This window comes from Colobus angolensis, unplaced genomic scaffold, assembly GCF_000951035.1.
Source record: "Colobus angolensis palliatus isolate OR3802 unplaced genomic scaffold, Cang.pa_1.0 Scaffold494, whole genome shotgun sequence".
NCBI classification, from domain to species: Eukaryota; Metazoa; Chordata; class Mammalia; order Primates; family Cercopithecidae; genus Colobus; species Colobus angolensis.
The window spans coordinates 190,697-200,444 of record NW_012118421.1 but is presented as its reverse complement, the minus strand read 5'-3'; positions in this window follow the sequence as shown (position 1 = coordinate 200,444).

Here is a 9,748-nt window from a genome sequence, read left to right as displayed (position 1 = left end):
GGACTGAGTCAGCTCCTTTTAAAGCAGCCTCCTAGGAAGTTGACTTGATATTGTTAGAATTAGTCACATAGCCGTATCTCTTGTCAGAGAGGAGGAAAAATTCAATCTTCTAGCTGGGGACATAAGCTCCAAATAAAGTGGGGACTGACATTCTTTTACTAAAGTGCAAGGGAAGAATGGACATTGGGGGCCCCGGCAATCTCTGCTATAGTGTTTCAAACCCATGTGAGAAAGGCTGGGCAAAGTGGCTCACGCCTGCAATCTCAGCACCTTGGGAGCCGAAGTGGGAGGATTGCTTGAGACTCGTAATTTGAGACCAGCTAGGGCAACACAGTGAGACCCCGTCTCTACAAAAAATTAAAAATTAGCCAGGCATGATGGCATGTACCTGTAGTCCCAGCTACTGGGGAGGCTGATGTGGGAGGATTACTTGAGCCCAGGAGAGCAAGGCTGTAGTGAGGTATAATCACACCACTGCATTCCAGCCTGGGCAACAGAGGAAGACGCTGCCTTTAAAAAACAAAAACCATTTGAGAGGATAAAAATGTCAAGCACCTTGGAAAGGAGACAGCTTTGTCGGCCTAGGAAATCTGTTCCATCCTTTCCAACTTTAAGTGACCCCAGGGACATCAGAAAAGTAGTGAGTCCTTCCCACATCCCCCTCACCCTTTTGTAGGCAGTTTGTAAAAGAAGAAACAATTTAAAAGCCAGTTAAGTCGACTCTGCTTCCATTCTTGATTGGTCTCTAACTAGCTGTGGGGCAAAATTATCTGTTAAGGAGGAAAACATTACAGCCTTTAATTAGAGTATTGAAATTCAAGCCTAAGTAAGACATTGTGATAATTGAACAAATAAATGAAAGAAAAAATCACTTTAGGTAAAATGTCCAGATTTTAAAAATATTGTTTTACTAGAAAATATTAAAGCCTCCACAGCACTCTCCTCTTTTCAAAACCTTTCCAGGCCAGGCATGGCATGGTGGCTTATGCCTGTAATCCCAGTACTCTGGGAGGCGAGGCTAATCCCAGTACTCTGGGAGGCGAGGCAGGCAGATCACTGAGTCTGAAGACCAGCCTAGGCAACATAGCGAAACTCTGTTTCTACTAAAAATACAAAAATTAGCCAGGCATGGTGGTGTTCGCCTGTAATTCCAGCTACTCGGGAGGCTGAGGCAGGAGGATGGCTTGAGCCCAGGAGGAAGAGGTTGCATGCAGTGACCAAGAGCACACCACTGCACTCCAGCCTGGGTGACAGAGTGAGACCGTGTCAAATAAATAAAACAGACATACATATATACCTTTCCAGAACGTCCTGTAACCCTTGGAACAAAACCCCAAAATCCTTAACAGTAAAGACTCCCACATTTTCTTGGCTCAAGGTGCTCACAGTGTCTCAGCAGTTTTTTTCAAGGCCCACTCAGGCCAAAAGAAATAACTAACATTTTGGTCTATTAAGTAGTTAGATCCAAACAATAAATATTCATGTCCTAACAACTTAGCATCTACTGGGCACTGCATAACTTTTCAAACCTTAGAACTGTATTGGACACAGCCATTCTCATCTTTTGCTCCACATCGATTTTCCCTTAGGTCTTGCTTTTTATCACAGCAAGGAGGGAAAAACACATCCAAAGGAACGTAACTGGATTTAAAGTGGAAACTAGCTCGAGGTAGTCATTCCTGTGATGTTCGACAGATGTCGCTGTGTTTCCCTCAAATTTTAAAAATATCCAAGGCATCCTGGTGAGTTTGCTGGGGCACCCCAGGGAGCCTCAAAACACAGTTTGGGACATGGTTTATAAGGCCTTGCATTAACTGGCCCCTGACCGTTTCTTCAGCCTTATCTGCCACTGTTCTCCTTGTTCACTACACTCCAGTTCTACTGGCCTTTTATTTTCCCAAAAGAGCCAAGCTCCTTCTTAGTCTTTTTTCATGCTTTGCCTTCATTTGGAGGACTTTTCAACTGGAAAAGCTTTCTTTACTTCTTCTAGTTTATATCAGGGACCCCTGTTATTCTCTTACTAGCCTACAGGCTCCACGAAGGCAGGGACCATGTCTGTTTTCTAGACCATCTTACACCCAGTGTCTAGCACAGTTCCTGGCACACAGTAGAAACTCAAGTGGTTTAAAAACATACGTTTCTGGCCAGGTGCAGTGGCTCATGCCTGTAATCCCAGCACTTTGGGAGTCCGAGGCGGGTGGATCGCCTGAGGTCCAGAGTTTGAGACTAGCCTGGCCAACATAGTGAAACTCCGTCTCTACTAAAAATCCAAAATATTAGCTGGACGTGGTGGTATGCACCTGTAATCCCAGCTTCTTGGGAGGCTGTGGCAGGAGAATTGCTTGAACCCAGGAGACAGAGGTTGCAGTGAGCCAAGATCACACCGCTGCACTCCAGCCTGGGCAACAGAGAGAGACTCCACCTCAAAAAAAAAACAACAAAATAAATAAACTAATTAAAATATATGTTTCCATTGACATTCATTAATAAGTTAATCTCCAGATGCATAAGTAATCCAGTTGTGAAATACAAGAGAAATTCCTTTCTTGTTAGCAGTTCAGTTCATCAATAAGCAATTATAAATCTAAAAATTCATGGCATCTTAGAATGTGATTGCCAGCATACTTATAATGACATTTTAAAAAACAAATTAGAGGACAGGCACAGTGACTCATGCCTGTAATCCCGGCACTTTAGGAGACCGAGGTGCGTGGATCACTTGAGGCCAGGAGTTGGAGACCAGCCTGGCTAACATGGTGAAACCCCATCTCAACTAAAAATACTAAAAATATAAAAATGACCCAGATGTGGTGGCACGTGCCTGTAGTCCCAGCTACTCATGAGGCTGAGGCAGGAGAATCGCTTAACCCAGGAGGCAGAGGTTGCAGTGAGCCGAGATCCCACCACTGCACTCCACCCTGGGCAACAGAGTGAGACTCCTTCTCCAAAAAAAAAAAAAAAAAATTAGAGAAAAAATAGTCTTTTCAATAAATGGTGCTAGAACAACTGGATATCCATATGCAAAAGAATGAAGTTGGCCCACTACCTGACCATATTAAAAAATTAATGCAAAATAGACTATAGACTTAAATATAAGCACTAAAACTCTAAAACCCTTAATATGTGAATAAATTTTTATAACCTTAGATTAGGCAATGATTTATTTGATGTAACACCAAAAGCACAAGCAACAGAAGAAAAATTAGATAAACTCCATCAAAATTCAAAACTTTTTAGTTTCAAAGCACACCATTAAGAAAGTGAAAAGACAGCCAACAAAATGGAAAAATTTTTTGCAAATTAAATATCCAGTAAGGGACTTGTATCCAGCATATATGATGAACTTTTACAAATGAATAAAAAGACAAATAACCCAATTTAAACATGGAGCAAAGATAGGAATGTCTCCAAAGAAGATACAAGAAGCACATGAAAAGATGCTCAGCATCATTAGACATTAGGGAAATGCAAATCAAAACCACCATGAGATACTACTTCACAGCCATTAGGATGGCTAAAATAAAAAAGACAGACAATAACAAATGTTGACAAGGATGTAGAGAAATTGAAATCCTCATACACTGGGATTATAAAATGTATGAATGGGATTATAAAATGTATGAATGAGATTATAAAATGGGGCAGTAACTTTGGAAAACAGTTTGAGACCTCTCCAAAATGTTAAAATATAAAGTTACCATATGACCCAGTAATTCTACTGACAGGTATATACCCAAAGAAACGAAAATATATGTTCACACAAAAATTCGTACATGAATATTCATGGCAGCATTATTCATAATAGCCAAAAAGTACAAACAACTGAAATGTCCATCAACTGATGAATAAAGGAAGTGTGGTATTTCTATGCAACAGAATATGATTTGATTATAAAAATGAAGTAGTGATACATGCTACAACTTAGACGAATCTTGAAAACATCAGGCTAAGTCAGAGAAGCCAGTCACAAAGATCACATATTATAAAATTCCACTCACATAAAATGTCCAGAACAGGGAAATCTGCAAAGATAGTAGACTAATGGTTGCCAGGAGCTCAGAGGAAGACAGAATGTAAAGTGACTGCTAATAGGTATGGGGTTTTCTTTTTGGGGGTGATAAAAAGGTTCAAAATTAGATAGTTGTGATGGGGTTGCACAACACTAAAAGACATGGAATGGTATACTTAAGCAAATTTCTTGGTCTGTGAGTATCTCAATATACCTATTATTTTAAAAACATTTGGAAAATCATGTCTTCTTCATGATCTGCAGAATAAAGTTCTGACTGTAAGATTGTCTATAAGGCTCATAAGATCTGATGCTTCCTACTACTCCTTCTTTATTCCCTCCAAACCGAGAGGCTCCAACAAACTACTTGGGGTTTCTTCTGCTTCACTTATGCACTATAGCTTTGTACATTTGGTTCTCTTTGCTTTGAGTACCCTTCCTTCATCTGCCTGGTAAATGCCCACTTGTCCCTTAAGACCAAACTCACTCCACACTGCACTGGTGGCCCTCTTTAGTGCTCACAAGACATCCTGTGCATATGCCATTGTAGCATGCATGGGACTGTTTCATAAATGTCAGCTTCCTTGCTGTGCTCCCACAGGATTGACTTTCTTCAAGGCAGGGACTATGTTATGTTTATCTTTGCATTCCCAACACCCAGCAGAGGTGCTCAATAAACGAAATAAAGGAATTAACGGATGGAATGAATAAACTCTTCATGCCTGTATTCATTTTATGATCTCTCTCCAACTCTTACTCATGTCTCTTAACATAGTTTTTATATGTTACATTTTTCATGTCTGTATGATTAGCCTATGGTTTTAAAATCTACAGCTTTTGGCTAGGTGTCATGGCTCATGCCTGTAATCCCAGTACTTTGGGAGGCTGAGACAGGAGGATCCGTTGAGCCCAGGAGTTCAAGACCAGCCTAGGCAACAGAGGGAGACTCCATCTCTACAAAAAATACGAAAATTAGCTGGGCGTGGTAGCACACGCTTGTAGTCCCAGCTACTCAGGAGACTGAGGTGGGAGCATCACCTGAGCCCAGGGAGCTCAAGCCTGCAGTAAGCCATGATTGCACCATTGCACTCCAGCCTGGGTGATGGTAAGACCCTGTCTCAAATAAATAAATAAATAAATTTTAAAAATAAAAACAAAAATAAAATCTACTTTTCTTTTAGAGAGTCTCACTCCAGCTGGAGTGCAGTGGCTCAATCTCAGCTCACTGCAGCCTCGACCTCCTGGGTTCAAGCCATCCTCCTGCCTCAGCCCTCCCAAGTAGCTGGAACTATAAGCACGCACCACTACACCCAGTTAATATTTTTTATTTTTTGTAGAGATGAAGGTCTCACCCCGTTGCCCAGCTGGTCGCGAACTCAAGCAATCTGCCCACCTTGGTCTCCCAAAGTGCTAGGATAACAGACATGAGCCATCCCTGTTGTCCATTACAAAATCTACCACTTTTGTAAAAAAGTAAGTTAAACAAAGGAGTGTTTAATAAATTATTAGCAAGTTTCTTTTATCAGATGATGTTTTATATGGATTGTATAATTTAGGTAACCAGTTGCTATTTACTATCACAATTCAATTACTATCAATGCATTATTAATTAACATTGTGATTGAGGTTTTACAAATAACTGGTGGGTGAATCTGATAAATTGTGTCTGAGTTAATAAATTGAAGCTGGTATGTATTATACCATTGAAGTTGGTAATTATAGTTTGAGACCATTTTGAACTACATTTCACTAATTATTGCATTTCAATACTGCTACCTCTTCATTACCACTTCATGTGACACAGATTACTGATAAATTCCTTTATTGTGAGGTCATTCTCCTAAATTAGAAAGAACCAGAGACGGGACATGTAAGACCCAAAGTGAGTTTGTGGATCAGTGAGTGAGTCACAGTGATTGGACTCCAAAAAACACCTCCCACTGTGTTTATTTTCTAGGTCTAAATTCAAACTTGGATTTAGAAAAATATACGACTTGACTCCTCATCAGTCTTTTAGCTCAGGCGTGGGTTAGGAAGGATATGTCAGAGTTAGGAAGGCATGTTAGTAGAAAGGTACATTTTGAAGTGGTAGTGTCTTTATGCTTACATTTGTCTTTGTCAGGAAGTGGCTGTGGGAGCTGAGAATGTGATGTCTCTTGACAGGGAGTAGGGCTTACACCATAATCTTCCAGATTCATTGTTTTAGATAGTTCTTTAAAACTTTTACACGCCACAGAAACTCCATCCACATTGTTTCTCAGGTGTGGTGGCTCACGCCTGTAATTACTGCACTTTAGGAGGCTGAGGCGGGAGGATTGAGCCCAGGAGTTGAGGCCAGCTTGGGCAACATAGTAAGACCCCCATCTCCACAAGTGAGTAAGCAAATAAATACATATGTAATAAAAATAGATTGTTTTTGGAGGAATATATTATATATATTAAGGGATGATCACCTTTCCAATTTTTTAAAGAATCTTGAGTAAACAAACTTTAGCTGAGCCTTCAGAATCAATGAGGATTGGGACAGCTTCATGACTATTGCCTATGAGTTGATAAAATCACTGCTTTCATCTTCACTCTGCACTGGTGGTAATAATAGCTCCAGGGTTCCTATTTCTGTGCTGGACAAGGGCTTTACATACATTATCTCTCTTGATCCTCCCCGTAATCCTGAGAGGGAAGAGGTCATAAAATCCCTATTTTACACATGATTTGGAAACTGAGCCTTACGGCAGCTAAATCAATGGCCTGAAACTGCACCACTACTAGTGTCTGAGCTGAGATTACATTCAGAGGTTACTCTCACAAAGTTCCTAATAGTTGTTACTGCCATCCATGTATGGTCTGGTAAGTGGATAATTATAGCTTAGTTGTTTACAGCACAAAAGTATCTAGTACTAGATTGTTCGGTGTCCTTCTGTCACACCTGTTAATTGTTTGCTTCAGCTTGAAATTGCTCAGAACAGTTGTATGGTAGGCAGAATAATGCAACCCCTCCTCACCAAGATGTTCCTGTCCTAACCTCCAAAGTCTTTGAATGTTAACTTATATGACAAAAGGGACTTTGCAGATGTGATTAAGTTAAGGATCTTGAGAGGGGGAATTATCCTAAACTACCAAGTGGGGTACAAGGTAACCATAATGGTCCTTATAAGTGAAAGATGGAGGCAAGAGAGACAGAGTCAGAGGAAACGTGGTGACTGAAGCAGAAGTCAGAGTGATGCAATTGCTGCCTGGGGCCACAGACCAAAGATGATGGGCAGGTGGAGCACGGTGGCTCACACCTGTAATTCCAGCACTTTGTGAGGCCGAGGTAGGCGGATCACAAGATCAAGAGATCAAGACCATCCTGGCTAACACGGTGAAACCCCATCTCTACTAAAAATACAAAAAATTAGCCAGGCATGGTAGCGGATGCCTGTAGTCCCAGCTACTCAGGAGGCTGAGGCAGGAGAATGGCGTGAACCCTGGAGGCGGAGCTTGCAGTGAGCCAAGATCGCGCCACTGCACTCTAGCCTGGGTGACAGAGTGAGACTCTATCTCAAAAAAAAAAAAAAAGATGGGCAGCCTCTAGACGTTGGAAAAGGCAAAGGAGTATCCCACTACAGTCTCTGAACTTTAGCCCCATCAGGCTTATTTCTGCCAGTTGTGGTGGCTCATGCCTGTAATCCCAACTACTCGGGAGGCTGAGGTGGGAGGCTCACTTGAGGCCAGGAGTTTGAGGCTGCAGTGACCTATGATCACACCCTGTACTTCAGCAGCCTGGGTGGGCAACAGAACCAGAGACTATCTCTTAAAAAACATATGTATATATAGAGAGAGACTTATTTCTCTGACTCTGTAAGACAAAAAAGAAAGAACCAGAGACGGGACATGTAAGACCCAAAGTGAGTTTTTTGTTGTTTGTTGTTTTAAGCAAGTAATTTTGTGGTAATTTGTTATAGCAAAAATCGAACACTAATACACGTCGTATCTGACACTCAGATCCCTCCACTACACAGTGACCAAAATTCACGCAGCGATGATTGGCAATGCTGCCCCTTTACCAAGTGGTGGTAAGTTCTGGTTATAACTCACAGGGGTGAAGGCAGGAAGCTGCTACTGACCCTGACATTCTCAGAGCCATCCTCACAAAGGCATGTAGAAAGCCTTCACAACCTTCAGAAGCTTCCTTTTCATTCTCTTTATAGCACTAAAGCATCTTAAATTTATTATTTCAGCATCTATTAAGCACCTACTATGTGTCAGGTTCCAGAAATTCAAAGGTAACTAGGACTCAGATCCTTAAGGAGCTTACAGCACGGTAGGGTGGCAGAAGACATAAACAAGTTATTATAAGGTAACAAAATATATGCAAGACAAAAATAACTTCAGGAAAAGAATCCCAGAACATAGGAATTACCATCTCCGCCTGGGGAGGGTAAGAGGTAATGAGAGGCTTGGAAAGGGGTTGAAGTCCGAGCTAGGGGGTGACTAATATCTTTGGAATCCCCAGCTTTAGTGAGTAAGGTTCTGACACCCACTGTAGGTCCCAGTGTCATCAGACCTGGTCTCTGCTGAGGCTGCAGCAAATCTCTGAGGTTGGGAAGGGAAGGTGACCCCAGGATGAAGCGAACAGGAATTTGCTAATACCTACACATAGCAGATGATCAGAGCTCTGGAGAGACATTCTCCATGACTTCTTGGAAGTTCAACAGATAAAGTGAAAGGCTCCATAAATTGTAATGTACCAGCTAGATACAAAGTATTATCCACTTGCTTGGGATTCATGCTTAGACACTGGGAAATTCCTTCTCAATTTTTGTCGCTAAACGAAGTCTATCTTCCAATTAAGAAAACAAACCCAAGATATAGACAGAAAAGTAGGTCTATGTTTCAAAGCCTAGCATGTTCCATTTAAAATACAGTAAATTTTGGCTGAAAGCACTTATCACACAATCTAGGGCAAACACCATCTCATGATTTTCCTGCCGAACCTCAATCCTGAGACCACCACAAACACACCATTTCCTACTGAACATTGATATACTCAGAAACTGAAATCTAAAGCTGGAAAGGGCCTTAACGATAATTTAATAACAGTTTGTTTTACAGATGAAGAACCCTGAGGTATGGAGGAGTTAAGATTAAAAAAAAGAGAGAGAGAGAAACTGCGTAGGCGCAGTTGTATGGACTTTGCTAGAAGAGGCTGCGTCGGCTTACTTGATGTCAGCTGTCACAGATGGAGCTTCATGAAATGTCTATTAAGAGAGAGTACAATCCACTTCCTATGAAGTCTAAAATGTAAAAGGATATTACTAAGGAATGCTACCACCTAATTTTTTTTTACCATCATTATTATTTCAACTAGAGTTTTGAAGTGATTTACCAAAACTGCATATCATTTTGTTTTTGCTAAGTACTATCAACTGGGGCAATCCCGTGCAGTGTTTATTCTCTCTAAACAACTGGGGGTTTTCCAGAAAGACTCAAAATGACGAAATCCAGCCTGTTTCGGGGAAACCACAGGTAACTAAGGAAAGATACCTTCGCAGGAGTTCCCCTCACACGCACCCACCCCTGGGCGCAGGGCCCTATGGAGGCGGTGGAAACGCCCCTCTGGGAGCCCAGCACTTTCTCCCGCCGACTGACGGGTGATGCCCGGGGGCTGGAGGCGACTCTGCCAGGCTCCCGGGCTTCAATACCGCCGCGCCGCCCCCCGAGCCTGCAGGGCTCGCGCTCTGGGGTCAGGCTGAGGAC